We start from the raw sequence: 18,396 nt of genomic DNA, 5'->3' as shown, positions 1-18,396 counted from the left end.
TAGACCCGTTATGATTAGACATGGATTTGCCAGTTTAAGTTTAATAGAACATATTGTATGCACCTACAGTCTAAGCACTATATTTTAAAGTGAACCAAATGCTGATGTTATGGGTTTGTTTTTACCAAAAAAAAAAATCTGACCTGATTGTATCTTATTCTGCAATATCATTTCTACATAGCACTGTTGATTGCAGGCTGATGGAGAGGTTTAATCCAAAACATTCAAACCTTCATACCTAAATTTAAGACCCTTAATCTATATTTAAAGTGTCTAGAATTAAATGGCCTGATTTTCAGCTGTGCTGAGCACTCACAGGTGTTTCAAATATCAGTGGGAACAAACATTAACATGCATACAGAAAACTGGCTGAAGCCACAGTATTGATACGGAGACATGCATTCCTGTCACATGCCACGGAGATGGCACCAGTCTTGAAGAGATTAATAAGGAACTAGAAAGGGTGTCTCTCAGCCTCCTGCCCTCTCCCAGTAATCTGTCCTTCACCAAGACAAAAGTGAATTTATAGCACTTCCAGTTCATGCTGTAGTATTCGTGCTTAGGAGTCTGCAAGAAACTTCACCTGTGTTCTCAAATACAGGGAGATCAAATCACCGTCAGCGCTCCTGGCAATCCTGCAGTATCCATAAAGCATTCCTCTCTGTTTCCTAGACTTTGAAGAAAAACTAATCTTTTTTTCCCCCAGAAAACATGCTTCAAGGGTTCATTAGCTGACTGGTTTGACTCTCAGCTGGTGTACATCAGTATAATTACATGGTTTTGTGCATCAATGAATATAGTACTGACAAATATATTCCCAAATTTTCTATAGCTTTATTATCTCCCTAACAGCATAACAGCAATAGCAAATAAGAGTGCATTTCCCTCTTTAGGAGATGAAAAGTATTCCAGGATACAGGGTAGAGACTTGTGTTTTAAACCAGTTGCAGAGGAGGATGAAATCCTTCCGGTCCTTTAAGAACTTGGGCATCCTTGTCCACCATTGCCTTGTACAAAAATAATTGAATATTTGACATATTTGACCATCAAAATTAAACTAGTGAATTTCATCAAAAGAGCAGATTGTAGATTTTTTCCTTTTAATAAGGAAACCAAATGTACATATAATTATCTAAAGTTTTGGCTCTTATGGGGCTGTGTTTTAGGCTGTTAGAATCTAAAAGATTGGGCAAAGAAACTTCAACCAGTTCCTCTATAGAATTCTTTTTTTAAGAAAACAATTAAAAGTAGCTTCACAAATTAAGTCAGTGCAAGATTATGATTTGAACAAAAAAAAGGTAATGGTTTCCTACTGTTTTGGGGTTCTTTTTTGCTGTGAAGGAAAAAGCAGTCTCTTGCATACATGAAAACATGATTCTTGTCTTCTTCAAATGTATTATAGCAAAAAAAAAAAAGAAATTTAACTATTCATTTCAATTACATTCAGCACTATATAATAAATTGTAGTGTCTGGAGTTATGCAGACTTAAGGCCCTTGAGTGGGAAGCAGAAATAAATGAAGTTTCAGAGTAAAATGTTCATTACAACTCTCACAAGCTAGACACAAGAAAAGCTTGCTTCTCCTATTACTTCGAGTCAATACATAGCAGTACAATATAAGTGTCTTCCATTTTCCCCTATTTCACGCTAGATTTGTCTGATAGATGAGTGTACTTAAGTAAACAGCACATGCAATTTTAATAGGACAGGTGCTCTGAATGTACAGGGAAGGTCACTCCTATTATTTCAATTAACAGCATAAGCTACAAAAACACATGAGGGTGAATTAATTTAAAGCTTCAATTTAATGCTACTAGTAAGGACATCCTTAGGCCTCTTGGTTGTCTTGACAACTCCTGCATCCCAGCCTGCAGAAGCCAATCTCTGCTGCTCCCCTTCTCAGCATACAAACAGTTCAGATAGTACATTAGCAAAGAATATGATGCCCATGTAAATGTTGAAATATTTTTGTTGCCATAGAGATAAGAAGAATGGCAAAAATACAGGAGCACTTGACATACTCCAAGGCAGACTTTTAATTAAAAAACCTCAAATGACAATGCCAAGATGGCTGAACGTACCATAGTGCTTTTATACTAACCTATTGCATACAAAATCTGAGTCCAAATAATATACTTGCTGCTGAAGGGACTAAGAAGCACAGACAATTAGTAAATTAGGAGATCCAGGATTTTCAAGAGGCAAAATAATAAAGAATTTTTTAAAAAATTAATATTTATAAAATGTTTCAAAATAGTAGACAATTCATTATGATACTGTGATTTTATATTTATTCAGAGAAACAAATGTCACAAATATTACTGGAAAAAAAAGATCTATGCTGGGAAACAACGGAAATTAAAGTGTCTTGCAAATGATGTGACTAAGCAAAACAACCTTGTACCCATCAGGGTCAGTACTTCAGCTCTACATCTACTTTAAATATATGGTCACTTCCACACATACACTTGCAAACTTGCATGTAACACCAGAGTCGGGTGAGTCACAGCAAGTAATCAGTTCAGCATCTAAATTTTGAACATGCCAGGAATTACTTAAACTCAGCGTGCTTTTACCTGATGAGACAGAAAACCAGGCCTGAAAAAGGGTAATAAATTACCATTCTATTCAGTGACTTTCTATGCTCCTCTCCAGCTCCACTAACACCTTTTAAATATTTGACTTTACAGCCAAAGTAAAAGTGGGGAACAGGACTGCTCTGATGAATCCCCAGCAAAATAGGAACCATTCTGACATGTGACTAATAGACACAGAATCCTGAGGGGTTAGAAAAGTATATGCTTAATTAATGCTGCTGCCATTTTGTATAGAGCTGTCTGACTTCAAAATTGCCATAGAGATGTCTTATTTACACTAAAGGCATGGAAATGTTGGCCTGAATCCAAATAAATATTTTACACACTAAATGTAATACTGGAATTCATTTCTGGGTGAAATACAAGGTTTTAACGTACAGCATATTTTAGCTGGTCTTATTAGTTGCATTTGGGGTTTTTTTCCCCCTCTCTGAAAGTTTGTAGATGGGCTCATGTTCTAAATACTGACCTGGACAGCTTATGAAGAGAAAAGTTATAAAATGCTCATGCATGGCTCTATTACTGTTGGTATTAAGGCTGAATTTGCTTTCTTTCCCTGTATGATTGCAAAGCAGCTGGCTAAATTTTCACCTCTCTCAGAAGAGACAACTCTCCCAAAACATCTGCTCAGTTCATGAGCAGACCTTAAGGAAATCTTACAAGCATCTGCTTCAGAAATTGTATCAAATGTATCTTAGAAACTTAGTTGAATCACAGATTTCTATAACACTGTCTTGGTCAGACAGGTTTTGCCCTCTCAGAAAATGGCATTTCTGTTATGGTAGTTTGGTGTTATATACATCCATCAATTTACATCTGTAACTCCTGGGTCAGTGCCTTATCTTAATACATTTTGTTCTTTCTGTTCATCTCTACTGCAGCAAGGCTACTGGCTCTCCCCACATGGAGGGAAATATCTCTTTGGCAGATCACCTCTGAATAGTCCAAGGATCAAGGAAATGTATTTTATGACCCAGGGAGAGAAGAAAACTACACTAGTGACAGTAGCAAATTGTGTCTGAACCTTCTTAAAGCAGGAAGTAAATGTGACGCTGAACATGTGGCTTAACCTGGGCTCCAGGTACTGCCAGTGGCTCTGACATTCAGCACCACCACGTCACCTTTCCCAGGCTGGCACAGAGAAGAGCAGTCAGTGAGTTACTCAGATAGGCTATGAAAGGGAACTTATGTTTCAGCATAATTTCCTTTTTAAAGGAACCACAAAAGCAGAATTGCGCAGGAATACATAATTCCAATTGATTGACAGATTTTGTTAGGGAAATGTGGTTTTATTTTGATTCAGAAAAAGATTATGCATTTTAGTGGATCTTAATGAAAAGTAAATTGATGCCACCAGCAGTGGGACAGACCTTCTTGGAATTTCCCTCCCAGCCTCACATGTAGGAAGCTCAGCCTAGGGAGGTATCAGGGCACCTGAATCTTTTCAGGCACCTGACCTTATTTCAGCCATCTCAAAGGAGTGATTTGACCTCCAAAGTACACCAAATTCCAAAGCATTTTGTAATAATTCTTCAGCCATCTCTGCAGTTTTATTTGCCAAAGAATTTTCTGGCAGTATTAGCTATGTGTTGACTAGATTACATCATAAAATAAAAGAAACATAATCTTTTTTATGTATCTTGCTTGCTGTCCATCTCAAGTATCATTCCCATGGGTAATTCACATGGTTATCTTTCAATGACTGCCATATTCAGAACCACTATGAGGTCAGGTAAGCCATTTTCTGAAATAAGGCTGGGCATAAAGAAATGCTGTCTTGATCGTATAAAAATTTCCCTCTATTAAATGCATTCAAATAAAAACATAACAAAAACATAATAAAAATTTTTGCCTGTGATTGTTGAAGTCAAATCCTTGAATCAGTCTTACAATGCCTGCCAGATGTATTACTCTTAAAGTAATATGCCTGGATAATTCATATTTTCTCTTCTCTAGTCCTTACAACCTTTGGCCTACAATTTTATTATTCAACACTTACATGTTTACAAATATGGGAAAGAGCATGCACAGAAGCCAGGGCTCACCATGTTTATGTTGCACTTCCCCAAATTAACATGTAGATCATTAAATGAAGAATGCAGAGCCAGGTAAAAATGCTTAATGCATCTCTGAATATCCATTTTAGCTTGGCATTCACATGAAAAGCCACTTAGAATTGTTACGCTTCAGTAATTCCCAATCAACTTACTGACAAAAAGATGGGTTAACAGGTCTAATTGGTCTTTCCATTTCAAATACCAGTAATGCAATGAATAGATTGTTCATAGTAATAATAATCAGTCAAGTATTTATGACAAATCTCTCAATATGTTTGTATTAAGAGAGTCTAAAAATTATTTTGAAATAATGTGTGTAGAGGTAGGAGAGTTAATTCCAAGGTAGTTAGACTGCTTCTTCCTTGTGCTTTTGTAGGAATTTAAATGAGAGATATTTTTGCTAAAAGGTAAGTTTACAACCTCCCTCTGTAATGGTTTCAACAAACTTTCCTGAGAGCCTTTCAGTAAACAGTTCCTTTATTGGAACACTGTCTTTCTGCATGAGAATTGAATTAAGAATTGCTTTATTTATTTCCATTAATAAAGAAAGTGGATTCCAGCATCTTTGGAATGGTAGATTCAAGCTAAGAGGCTTACACAGAGTCAGTCTACTTTCTTCACAGTTGAAAACTGTACTGAAAATGCTCAACAACATTGAAAATAAATACAGCACACCATAAACAGTGAAATCATACAGAGTAAGATGAAGTGAAAATGTGTAATAGCTTGTTGCAGGATATAATGGATAGTTTCCTTGGCATGTTACAGAAATTAAAATAGAAAAAGCTAAACATACCAGTCTGACTCACTCATTTCCTTAACAAAGCAGAATTTGATGTTGTGAGAACCAGATCCAATATACTCTCTGTTTTGATTAGGGTGTAGATGGCAGAGCTACATAACTTAATTTCTCTCATTTACTTTCTTCTGTTATTGATATTTTTCTGCATTTGTTAACACCAAGTGTTCCCCTCCCCAGTTTCAAATATCCAATAGTAATTTTCCATTCTGACTTTTCTCCAGCCTTAGTGGTTGTGTTGGATGATCACATTCATATTTTCTCTGCCTTCAATTGCCGGTATGCCTACCGCCACTTTTTTCAAAGCTTCTTTATATCTTGCCAGTATACAATCTAATTATGTGTCTCAGCAGGTTGCAGTTACAGATAGGATGCCTTCTTTACTTCAAAATATCTTTGGTGCTTCTTACTTGAGTCTAAATCTCACTCATCTATAAGCGCTTTAAATGGCAGGGTTTATAGGGAGGAGTAATATCATTTATTAGCCTAAATGTCACAGTTGGGAAAAAATGTTTCCAAGCCCATAAGCCATTGCTTGGGTCATTTTTACATACTATAATGCTTCTAATTTCTTTTCTTCCCAGAATTACACTTTTTGCTTTATTTCATATGCTGAACAAAATCAGAAAACATTGAGCTAAGCTATTATCCTGTGTTTCCTCAGTTTTGACCCGTGATGATACCTTGCAGAAAACTTAACCATCAAGTGAAAGAATCTCCTAGAGAAAAAGGAAAATAATCTAAAAAATATGCCACAGGCAGCAGCTAAGGAAAGGACTGGTGGGAAATGGATGCACAGACACACTGCAGTTGTAAATAAAGTTCTAAAGGCAGGAATCCTGCTGCCTGAAACTGGGTGTCACAAGTTGCAAAATAATAGTCTACTCAGAAGAATAGAAGAAAATGCAATGGAAAGTGACAGGGTATGGGTGAATTTCAGGAAAAAACAGAAAAAAAATCAGTGTCCATGTTTGCGCACTCTGGAAGTCCACTCAAAAGTTGTAGGAGCATTTTTAAGGAGAAATTCTCATTTTTTTTCATTGATGCCAAACATTTCCTATGCTTGCAAAGCACCGGGACTCGACAGTTTTATCCTGTGGCATGTTTATACTGAGACAAGTTGCTTTATGTCAATTAAAATGGCCTCTCCGATGACTCGGGATCAGAGTAAAAAAGCTTTGCATTCATAGATATAATCCCTCCTCTTCTCATTCTCCCTACAATAAAGCATTTCTAATAACATTTACTAAATGTCAATGGTGTATCCCTGTTTTTTTGTCTGTAATCTCTGGTGACACAGGAAGAATGCATGTAGACCAAATCTTAACCTCCATTTCTGTTGACCTGTATAATTCACAGGTGACTTGGTCCCCGATGATCCCAAAGGATACACAAACACACTATTGTGTGTCCTCATTCCACGGATGATTGAGTGAGAAGGAGAGGAAGAGGCAGAGACAATATGTGATGTCATGGTACTGCAAGTCTATTTGGGATGGTCAGATTGCTCACAGGAGCACAGCCAATTCATTCTGCTGATCCTCTGTCAGTCACACATGTTGTGAAGCGAGGTCCTCTTACCTCCCGTGCCACGGGGCTGAGAGAGGCAGGCTGCTCTCAGGCAGGGATTGTGCACATGAACAGCAACAGGGGTGTACACAGCATCTCCAGAGACAGAGTCCTCTGCAGATGAGGTGCCACATACTGCTAAGAAGAACAAAAGACTCTCAGCTGATACAATAGCTTGAGAAATGACTATACTCAAGCTCAAAAGAAGCTGAACTGCATAATGTCAAGGAAGGGAAAGCAAAAAGGAGCTGGGTTACTGAGGACTGTAAAAATAAAGGCTTAATCTTCAAGGAAGATCAAAAATCATATCATGAGCAGTCTCAAGTTTGCATCACTTTGTGAGCAATGCTGCTTCCCTCTGCAGTGCAGCCACAGGAGGGAGGGAAAGTTACGTGCCGCCAGTGCACATGCTGCAGCTTCCAGGGTTCCCCAGCAGCTGTTGGAGCATGTGAAGAAGTTTGAAATACCATTCCAACCCCCACCTGTGTGGGAGGCAGGGTGCTTACACTCTTTCATCTGCTTTGCCCCAAAGTGTCCTTTATTGTATCAACCCTCATGCAATTGTGGAAATAACAACTGTAGCCCAACTGGCTCAGCATCTTTCAGAGCCCAGGCTGGAGCAAAGCACTTCCATTCTCCCTTATCCTTCAAAAATGGCATCTTTTGGCCTCATTTTCAGAGGTGACTAGTGATTTTGATCACTGCGCTGACGTACCAAAGGACAAATGCCCTGCAATTTTCAAAGAATAGGCTGGTTTAAACCATCTAACATCTTTTGAAATTTCAGGCCACATGACTTGCCTAAATTGACACTTATGCAGGTGTGTGTGTACAGGGATGAGGGAGGAGGAATTCATGTATTTATGAGAGGATGCATTAGCCCACTCCTGATATGGAATATGAAAACTGTCTGATTAAAAATAGAAGACTATTCAACCACCACTAAAAATAACATTAGACTACCTCTTCCTCATGCAGCCATGCAGGGGACTAGGCAAGCTGAGATGAGGCAAACTAAACTAGAAATCATAAAATTGAATCAAAAAGAAAAATATACTGATGGAAATAAGGTCACTAAGAGAAAAGTTGTAAATGCTGGAAGCAAAGTAAAGATACCAAAGGTAAAGATATCCTGTAACTGCCCATAAAGTGGTTTTACTTTATGGCTGAATGAAGGAGAATGATGTCGAAACTCAGAGGAAAAGGACACATATGAAGAGAGCAGAATATTGAGGCAGAAATTGTTGTAATTCTAAGGTTTTTGACCACTTCCAACCACAAAGAAATAGCAGAAAAAAGGAAAAAAAAGTCTGAACTGAATCATACTTTTAACCAAAAAGGAAAAATATTCCTGTTTTTCACAGACCAGATATCAGCTGATTCAAACAAAGCTGAAACATAATGATTTGACAATTACTACGCAAAATATAATGAAACATCCTCACACTTTATGTGGGATCTTCGCCTTCCCCTTTATGAAATGGAAAAAATAGAAGATATCTGAAAAAAGACACTCTTCATCTTGTTTTTATTTGGAAAAGTAGAGGAGACACTTTCCTTCACATGCTTTCTCTGGGTTTTGGAATACAGAGTCTTCTCCTACCCCAAATTCTTGCAATGAAAAAATAATCCCAACTATCCTCTTTCATATGTTCCTCATTGCTCTTTGAAGTAAGGGAAGACAGGCTTAGAAGAACAATAGTTTTTCTACTTCTTTATAGAAGGGAAAATTATAATTATGTATGTATCCAGAAGAGCTAATTCAAAGGCTTTTGCATTAATTCTCTGTTTCTTATAAACTGGGTCAATTCAAAAGGAGGAGTGAAAAAAAACCCAGGTACAAACAAAAAAAAATTAGTTTTTGCCTAAACTATGAATGCCTGAAGCATTACAAAAACAGCAAGGAAGCTCAAATAGAAGTACATGAGAAATTTTTGGTGAATACTGAAAAGACTACAATTTAGCAAGGAAAAATACCCATTGCAGATGTTGGAGAAGGCTGAAAAATAGCTGGTTCTCCATGGAACACCCCACATCACAGAAGTGTATATCCTTCTAAATTACAAAAAATGCAAAAATCTTGGGACAAAGGGGAACATGGCATGACAGACTTCAAATTGTCTGCAGACTCAAAGAGCAATATTTTCAAAAGATAGAGTTTTTATCCATTCATCTGTATGTTTGGTATATAGAAAAGACAGCAGATAAAGAGGAGTAGCCTCTTGAGGAAACTGGACAAAGTAACCTGTGCTTCAATTTTTTTAATTTTTTGAAGCTTAAAGAAAAAAACAGAATATATTTTCCCCATTTTATAAAGATTTGTTATTTCAACTTCATTTTTGAACCCTTTATATTTTTTGACATTTTCTATTATATGTTTGTGCATAAATTCAAGCACCCATTTTGCATTTCAAATTTTACTTTTAATCTAAAACAAAATCCATTTACTTAGGAGTAAATGGAGGCAACATTGCTTCCAACAGAAGCAGCAGTACCTGACCTCTAATTAGTGTTTAGAACTAGAACCCAGCAATGCTGTGATAAATTGATCTCAGTCTAAGAATAAAAATCAACTTCCAGTATTTTAACATATGCATCTGTATGTAAATACACAGATAGGAAAGCCTAAATTTACCTCTATTTAAACTAAATGTTGTGATGATGATTAAATCTGTATTAATTTGTCCTGGAAAAGGTTGTCTGGAGAAGCTGAGGAATATCAATCTTGAAGATACACAAAACCTATTTGGAAGTGGTCCTGGGCAACCTGCTGTAGCTGACCCTGCTTGAGCAGGGGGCTTGCACTTAATGACCTCCAGAGATGAACTCCAACCTCAGCCCTTCTGTGATTCTGTAAATCTCCTGGGTTTCATCCATTATTCACATATCCTGTGTTGACATTTGAAATTCTAAAGCCATGGGATTCAAATCATCAGCAAAACCTAAAGGCATTTTTTAATTCTCTTAGAAGGGACACTTATGGAATTATCAACTACATGCACATACATCTAGAATCACTGTTGGCAATCCTAATTACTGCAGGAAAGCATTTTAAAAGGAATCTGAGCTGAGAATAAATGGAAATTGAACCAATCCTCAGTACATTTCAACTTAGAGCTAAACTCTAGAATTTCACTGATTAGCTCCAGTACATTACCAGTAGGAATTATGACAGAGAGCCACTGCACCTCACAATCAGATTTTTTGCTGTTTTTTTATTTGACTGTGTATAAATCAGTGAAAAAAATATTTTTCTCCTTTTGAACTTTAATAATTAAGGACAATACTTAAATTAAATATCAGTTGGGATCAGTTTTCCTCTTAGGCCTGGACCCTACAAGTTTTGAAGGTCATAGCAAAATTTCAACTTCAGTCACACACAGCCAGGCACTTTGCCCATGAATAAAGACATTAGAGCTGACATCATTCTATTTTAGCATAATTTTGCTACTTGAAATTGAGAAAACCTGTCTGTATTTAGCAGCTGTGTTTCCTTAACTAGCATTACTAGAATAAAATCTTGAAGAGGATCATTTTATGTTTATGAAATATAAACATTTTCCAGGTTCTACTGGGGCTTTGAGATAATCACTAACACAGTCAAACTAAGCAAAACCACAAATACCACCCTACCTCAACTAGAAAAAGATTAGCATGTCAGTGTTCATTAAGTCTGTTCTCAAAGGAGCATGTCCATTTTTATTGTCACACAGAGCAGCTAGGATGACAAAATAATGTCCCATGAATACCATCAGGAGTTCACCACAGCATATCAAGTAATGTGACAATCCAATCCACGGATTAAAAACCAAGATGCTGCCTGTAAGAATAATTTTTAGCTCATTCTGTATATCATTGTATTTCCCAATCTGGCACCGTGAACCATAAATAATCCTATCATTTATTAATTACATTTTCTAACCTAGTCAAGAAGAATCCTGCAGTGTGAAGCAGCAGATCATGAATAAATGGTTCATTGAAAAGCAACTCTTATTGCCAAGTAGTTGTAAATTAGGGTTGTGATAATTGCTTACTTTAACCTTTTTAAACAGGTTCCTCTAAAAAGCTCCAGGACGGATGTTTTATTGTTACAACTTTGACCTCCAATTTGTTTTGCATTATGACAAAGGGATGGTGTGATTAAAAATTCAGTACTTTATGTTATAAAACATCCAAACAGTATGTTTGTGCATGTTTATAAATATATATACAGATTTACACACATATGCATTTAACCATAAAATACTCGTGCATTGTGTACAAAGCACAGCTACAGAAAACACAACAGGCAGCTGAACTGTAATGTGTTGGTGCAGCCAAGATAGCACTTTGCTAAATATACTGTGACACCTTTACAGAAAAAATCCATGTGTTGCTCCTTCCCTGCTGATCATATAAGCTGTGATTAATGAGCAAGCAGGATGAAGATTTGTTAGGGGAAGCAGCTGGTGCTGGGGACATGAAATCTGCATTCTTCAGGTGGTTTTATTTCAGACTGGGTCTGTTTTATTCCCAGACACAACGTGCCTATTAGTGGTTGGAGTGCATTAGGTGATTCCCAGAATGCAGCTTTCAGTTTAATCCAAGAGGAATCCACATACCAGGAGGCTGCTCTGCAATGGGAACCACAGTGCATTACATGGAGTCGAAAGGCTGATGGTCTCAAACACATGCTCCTGGGCCAAAATAAAACACAAATCCTCTGTGCCAGCAGCACAAGATCACACACCAGCCCAGGGGCAGCATAGCCATCAATGCTGCTAAAATGACTGCACACCTTTGCACCAGAAATTGGCTCCTGACCCCTGGCATGTGGCTAGCTGTACCTGTCCCTGCTGCCTCAGCAATAATGGGACTGTGCCCTGCCACAAGATAGCCAAGGCAGCAGTGGAGCTTTAGAACACGACAGAAGGAGGATGACAGGAGAAAATTTACTTCTTAATGAGCTTTCCATGCTGGTCATAAGAATCATCACATTTCCCCCTCTGTTTCACCATAGAAGGACTGGCTTGAAGGGAAAAATTGGTAAACACCTGCCCTAGAAAGAAAATAGCAATTGCATATATGGCCTTTGCTATTGATGGCAAGAATTGTTTCTCACTTAAGCAGCAGAATAAAAAAGAGTTTTAGGATTCAGCAGAGAATTTAGGAGGTAAATTGGGGTTATCAGCAAACAGTCCTGTTCAAACAGTGTAAACAGCAAATACTGCACAAACCCTCATCAAAATAACACCAAAACTATCACTCAAAAATCCTCTCAAACCTTATCTTTTTATGTTTTATTGCTAGCCTTTCTGCCACATGGGAGGTCTTAATTTTAGATTTACTCATTGTCCTCTGTTTCCCATACTACTTAAGATTAAAAGACCCAATCATGGACACCACTCTGGAGCTCTCTTCCAAGTTTCTCACCAAGCTTTCCTAGCATTTGCTAGAACAGTGGGTTTAGCCTGCAATTGTGAAGCCATCATCTACTTGGAAACTTTTTGTTGAGTTGTCTTTCCAGTCATGTCAAATTCACCCATTTTATAGCTGTGCATCACCTCCTTAGTCCAATCTGTTATTTAGCCAGCCGATACCTGTCAAGGTAAAACGTGGTTTAAGTTTTACAGTATTTCAGCACTCCTTTAACGTACAGAAACAGAAATGTCATATTCCGTACGTTCCCTTCTTCATAGAAATAACAGGAACAAAATCCATTGAAAGCAGTAAGTTTGCCAGTCAGCAGCAGAAGAGGTGAGATGTTTTGTTACTGTTTGGGAGAGAAGTACCGTACTCCCAACTCATGCAAATGTGGCCTGGGATTAAGCATCATCCTTCTGCCCACTTTGAATGTATTGAAAGCGGGATGGAGGAACCATGGCTGGAGGAATTGCCCTCTCAAGGAGCTAAACATTACTCCCATGGACAGCTTTGGACACCCAAGGAAATGTCTGTGAAATACTTTGTGCTGACAATGTGGAATTTGCTCTTTCTGAACTAGGGATGACGTGCCCTAAGAAAAATAACTTCTGTGCATTTACTGCAGTTGTACTAGGCCTTGTTTAAAGTATCTCAGACCATACCTTACTCTTTTAATGCAGACAGAGGTACCAGACAGCTCCACTGGGCTGCAAGTCTGGCCCTGCTTCACTGCTACATACAGGTGCCTCAGAGCCACCTGTGTTACTGGGGTTTCTTTCTAATAATGAGTTTCCAGTGGTATTTTCTCTCAAACCAAAATTTGATGAAATGCAAAATAGCAAAGGATAGATTTCCTGAGTACATGGTTTCCCTTGTCCAGCCTGCAGCATGAAAGCCTGAGGCACAAATCCCATCTAGCTATAGGCAAAGATGGACATGAAAGGGCAATTTAAATACCCGAAAGCACAAAAGAGCTTCAAAAGCTACTTACTGACATAGAAACAATTAAAAAAACACAAGACATGCTTTTTTTTTTTACATGGAGCAGAGCCCTAGACAGATAATAGAGCAATGTGAGATTTTTTTGAAAATATCACTGTGTTATCATATTTCAGAGGAAAAGAAAGGGTATTTAATGACTATTTGTCAGAGTAGAGTCATGGAAGTAACTATCAGCTCTATGACTATGCACAGTATCAATATTTGCTTGTTTCTACACCTCAAAGATTTAAGATACTGGAAAATGAATGAATGTGTTTTTAATAGGTTTTATTTTTCCTCCCTAGGGATTTTTTCCAACAAAAACATGAGTGGCAGAAGTAGATTTAATGATGACATTTCAGCTCTCACTTCTTTGGTAGCAATTGTAAATGGTTTCATGATATGAAACAGGTGTTCCAGCATGTTCTATTGGGCAACACAAGGAACATTTTTCTCCCTGATGTCATTGTACATGATGTGTTAAATAATTGCTATTTTCTGATAGCGAATACCTGTAGATGTGTACTAGGAAGAAATTCAGCTAGCTTGTATCTTTTGGTTAGTCTGTTAAACAGGAATTTCTTTATTTTCTGAACCATATCAGCTTTTCCAACCCTTGCCAAGTGACAAAAAATCATACAGGAAGGACTCGCCTTTTGATTCAGTCACAGTGAGACTAAGAGGACCCATTGACTCATGATAAGAAACAGATAATTTCCAGGATGTTTTCATTTTGTGAAGACCAAACATTTGGCACCAAAACAACTGAAATAACACATCCAAGGATGTCCTGAAATGACCCTTGATGACTCTCCTTAAATATGAATTGAGGGATGCAAGAGTTTATAGGCCCAAAATGCATCTCAGTCCTCTTTTATGCTGTGATCCACTACTTGATGAACAGAGATTTCCCCTTCTAACACTCTGTTCTCCACCAAATACAGGTCTGGCACACAGTCAGAGGGCTGACTGTTCAGCATACTCATATACTATCCAGAGTACCTCTATGTGCTTAAGGAACCAGGATTCTGGGATGTACTAGGCACACCACCACAGCTAAATCCAGCTTTGCTTCATTGCTGGCAGTGACAGGAATACTGAGATGAAAGCTTGAAGAACTACTAGGAAAAGCAATTTTGGGAAAGTATCACCTCAGCAAGGTTAGAAGAAGAGAAATAACACCAATTATGATATGATAATTACACAAATGATAAAGCAAGAGCTGTTGGCAGGATGAAGAAGCAGGTGTAGAAGAGGACAAGAGGAACATAAGGGCAAAGTCAGCCATTAGACTCCTTGGGCAGCCATCATGCCAGGCAAGTGTGGCATTTACCAGGACTACCCATATCACAGCCTGCCCTCTGCTTCTCTTTTGCTGCCAGAGCTGCCTCTTCCCAATGTATGATCCCACCGGGTTCCAGGAAAGGCTGGTACAGAGGCATGGCAGAAGCTCATAGATTTAATTACAAAACTAAATCTGAGCAGGTGTCATTGCTAAAACAGTCTTTGTCATCAGTTCAGATGAAATTCAGCAAACACAACAATGGATGCAAAACTCATTCCCAACTGATCTTTGCTAACAGTCTTTATTCTGAAATAGAACTTGAATTGTTTTGAAAAAGGAACAGTCATTTTGCCAAAATCAGCAGGATGCACTGAATCTTAAGTTTCAGCAAAGATGACTTTTTTTCCCTCAGAAAGCCAAACTTATTTTCCTTCTGTACTAACCTAAAATGCAACTTCCTTCCGCTGATGTTTTTAAATAGGCCACCCAATAAATATTAACCATATTTCAACATTTTTTTACAGGCATACTACATGTTAACAACATTTGAGGTCTGCGTGACACATCTTTTCCCCTTACTGAGAATTTGGTACATAAGCATCATTGATAGTACTTCTCCGTTCACCTTGCCAAAAAAAGCCCATATTGTTGAAGATAAACTGTTTTAATACTAATTCTTTTTGTTATAGTTATGTATTTTATCTTTTCTTTGACACGTAAATGTTGGTAGTACTGTCAGGTTTGAAAGATAAAAGAACACCTTTCTGGATGTTTGTGTAAGCAGCAGAAAAAATACATTTAAATAGTATTGTTAAAATCCCACATAGGCCCAACAACACGTATTTACATTGCAAACTATGCTGTAAGGGAATAAAATAATTGCTACACTTTATAGCCCAGATAAATGGTGGAATAGCAATAAATAATCTCTTTGGTGTGGAATCAGTCTCCACACATAAGTAACTGTTCCCTGTAAGTAACCAGCCTCTATTGTTTATGCAGCAACCAGCAAATGATCAATTTTCAAGGATATGCTAAGCACAGGCAATACCCAGTGCTGGCCTTGGACAGTAAACATCAGACATCATCAGGATGTGAGCTTCCCTTAAACATAACTGCTAAACCCTGGCTTAGCCAAAGTCAATCACAAAATCCCCATTAACCAAGGTTAGGCCTGGTTATGCATTTGGCCTTCCCAGTTACAGACCCCAGTCACACCAAGGCATGGATGAAATACCTGAGCTCCCAGATCCTCTGCAGAAAGTCTGTGGATGCAGGGAACCTCCCAGTTCTTCTTGACTGAGGGGTATCCCTGAGACCCACTGCTCAGCTTCTGCACTGCAATATGTTACCTGTCCACCTAGAGAATCAATTCTCTGCTCTCCTATTTTGAGGTGGCTTTAAAAGCAAATTTCATTGATTTTACACAGAATGAAATGCAAATCCAGACACATGGCTCAAATATGCAGCATGTACAGAACACAAATATATCCATTCCTGAGACTGAATGCAATTAAACCAAGCACACAGACCTTTTCCCATCATTATCAAAAGAAAAACCAAAACCAATCCAACAGGTCAGAAAAAGAAATCCGTAACTCAGCCCTTTCAAATTCTTTCCAACTTTCAGGTACCAAGCACAATTTACAATGAAGAACAATCTGAGAATTGTTTTTGCGTAGTGAGTGACGGAAAGTAAATACTGGGGAAGACCCATGTTAATTGCAACAAGCAATGCTGATGAAGGTTAGGGCAGTACAAGTGTCTGCACGCTGTCAGACAGACACCTTGTCAAGCCTGTGGGCAGAAGGTAGGCAGCTCCTGCTCTTCCACCCTCTCTGTCATTAACTATTGATCACTTCCTATTTTTAAGCTTCACACCAGTGGCAAAGGAATAAATTGACAGCTTAATAATTTGGCTGTCCTAAAGACATTCCCAAAGCCTATCCTCAAGGGGAAGAGCTGCCTACAGATGAACATATAAATCCAAATGGGAAAAGCAGAGATTCTGAGCAGAGATTCCAGAAACAGTGAGCCATTTCTGAAACTGACTGACCTCTCTTTACTCTTCAGTTAATGCAGATAAATGCAACCTCCCTTGGCTCCAGGAAGCCAAGTGTACTGTACCTTTAGAACCAATTTCAACACAAGAGGAATTGCATGTGACCAGGCAATGCAAGATCAGGCCAGACTGCTATTGTTTGAAATGGGAGACTCCTGTTCCTGGTGAATGTGGACCTGCAGCCTTTTGGGGATGGTCTGATAGTCCCTCAAATAGATTGGAATCAGAATGACAGAAACACCTGGATGATGCCATTGCAGAACTTCCCAGAGCACTCTGCTGGAGGAATGGGGTTTGGCCCCTGACCCAACATGTATCCCAGACCTCAGGGCTCTCAGGAACCTTCCCCAGAGTATCCAGCTGCCAACACAGCACCTGCCACCCATCCAAGGCATGGGAGCACAATGCCAGCAAAGCAGGGTTCTCTAAGAGCTACCCTAGCCAGGCTGAGAAGCTTTGTAGAAAGACAATTCAGCTTCTTTGTAAAGCTTGTAGAGCCACAGAGGGACATGTATGACATGTCCTTCTCTCTTGAGCTTCACAAAGTGCCTACTCTCTCTTCTTCCATGGACTGGAAGTTTTATTCTCTTATTTGTCATTTAACTGCAGGAAATTATATATTCCAGTGTTTTACCTTTGATCTCTCCAGTCTTACATAACAGCTTTCAGAGGCTCACATGGAAGCTCATGTAGGCAATACTTTCCCTTTCTGCTGCCACAGACATTGGCATCACCCTCAGTCGAGGTAGTTCAGTTCAGTGTAGCAGCTCAATTGGCTCTAACATCCTTTTTCTGGGGCTTTTGCTCTTCTTGTCCCACTGAAAGCCACTGCTCAAAGCAACCATTTCCCAGCTGGCACACCTTGGTGATGTGGACTAAGGGTAAGAAAAATGCTTTCTTTGTAGAACTCCGTGACAGCTGGTAATTATTATAAAAAACCCTCACCTCTTAACGTTAAGGTCTGTTCTGTGGAGGTACAAAGTAGCAGGGTTTAAAATCCCCTTACTACAGAGGCATGGCAGAACTCAGAGAAAGCTGGCTGCCTAGTTGTGTGGGACATGTCCACTTCATTGCAAATCCTAATTAATTACCATTTGGTAGCTGTCTTGGGTGTAAGGATCTGTTAGATTAAAAAAAATACAATAATCTTGGTAGGTAGCTACAATTTTATTTGTATGCATGTATTGCACATAGGCAAACAGGAGTTCTGTGCTTGTACTTCCAATTTCTATAGGATTTTACCCTGCACACTTTGTTTAGGTCAAGAAACTTCTCTAGGACTGAATAGAAGACAATGTCTGGAATATCACTGCAAATGTAATGGACGGAGTAAATTGACAGCAGCTCCAACTAAATTACAGTTTAAAAGACAAGGGAAGACTCAAGGGACATCAAACAAAGGAAACTCTAGCTGACCAGCGCTCAGGTAAAATTGAATTGGAAATGTTCCCTGACTGATTAACATAACAAAAGTCCCAGTATTTAAAAAGAAAGTCATTCTGCAGAAATAAGGGGGGGAGGGGGGGTGGAAGAAACAGATCTTCCTCCAAACAACAGTAGGTATCTTAAAAAATATACATTCAGAGAAAGATCTAAAATACAAGAGTAAATAAGGAGGTTTTTAACAGTTTTTTAACACTCAG

At 38.5% G+C, this 18,396-nt stretch overlaps 1 long non-coding RNA gene across 1 annotated transcript in view; it reads right to left on the bottom strand.

The window, feature by feature from the left end:
• The window catches only part of LOC129047029 (uncharacterized), a 511,465-nt gene that overhangs the window by 396,342 nt on the left and 96,727 nt on the right, over nt 1–18,396 (bottom strand). The gene's annotated exons all lie outside the window — the stretch shown is intronic.

The sequence above is a fragment of the Molothrus ater genome, chromosome 2, assembly GCF_012460135.2.
Source record: "Molothrus ater isolate BHLD 08-10-18 breed brown headed cowbird chromosome 2, BPBGC_Mater_1.1, whole genome shotgun sequence".
In the NCBI taxonomy this organism is placed as follows: Eukaryota; Metazoa; Chordata; class Aves; order Passeriformes; family Icteridae; genus Molothrus; species Molothrus ater.
The sequence above is the reverse complement of the archived record's forward strand: the minus strand, read 5'-3'. Positions and strand labels throughout refer to the sequence as shown.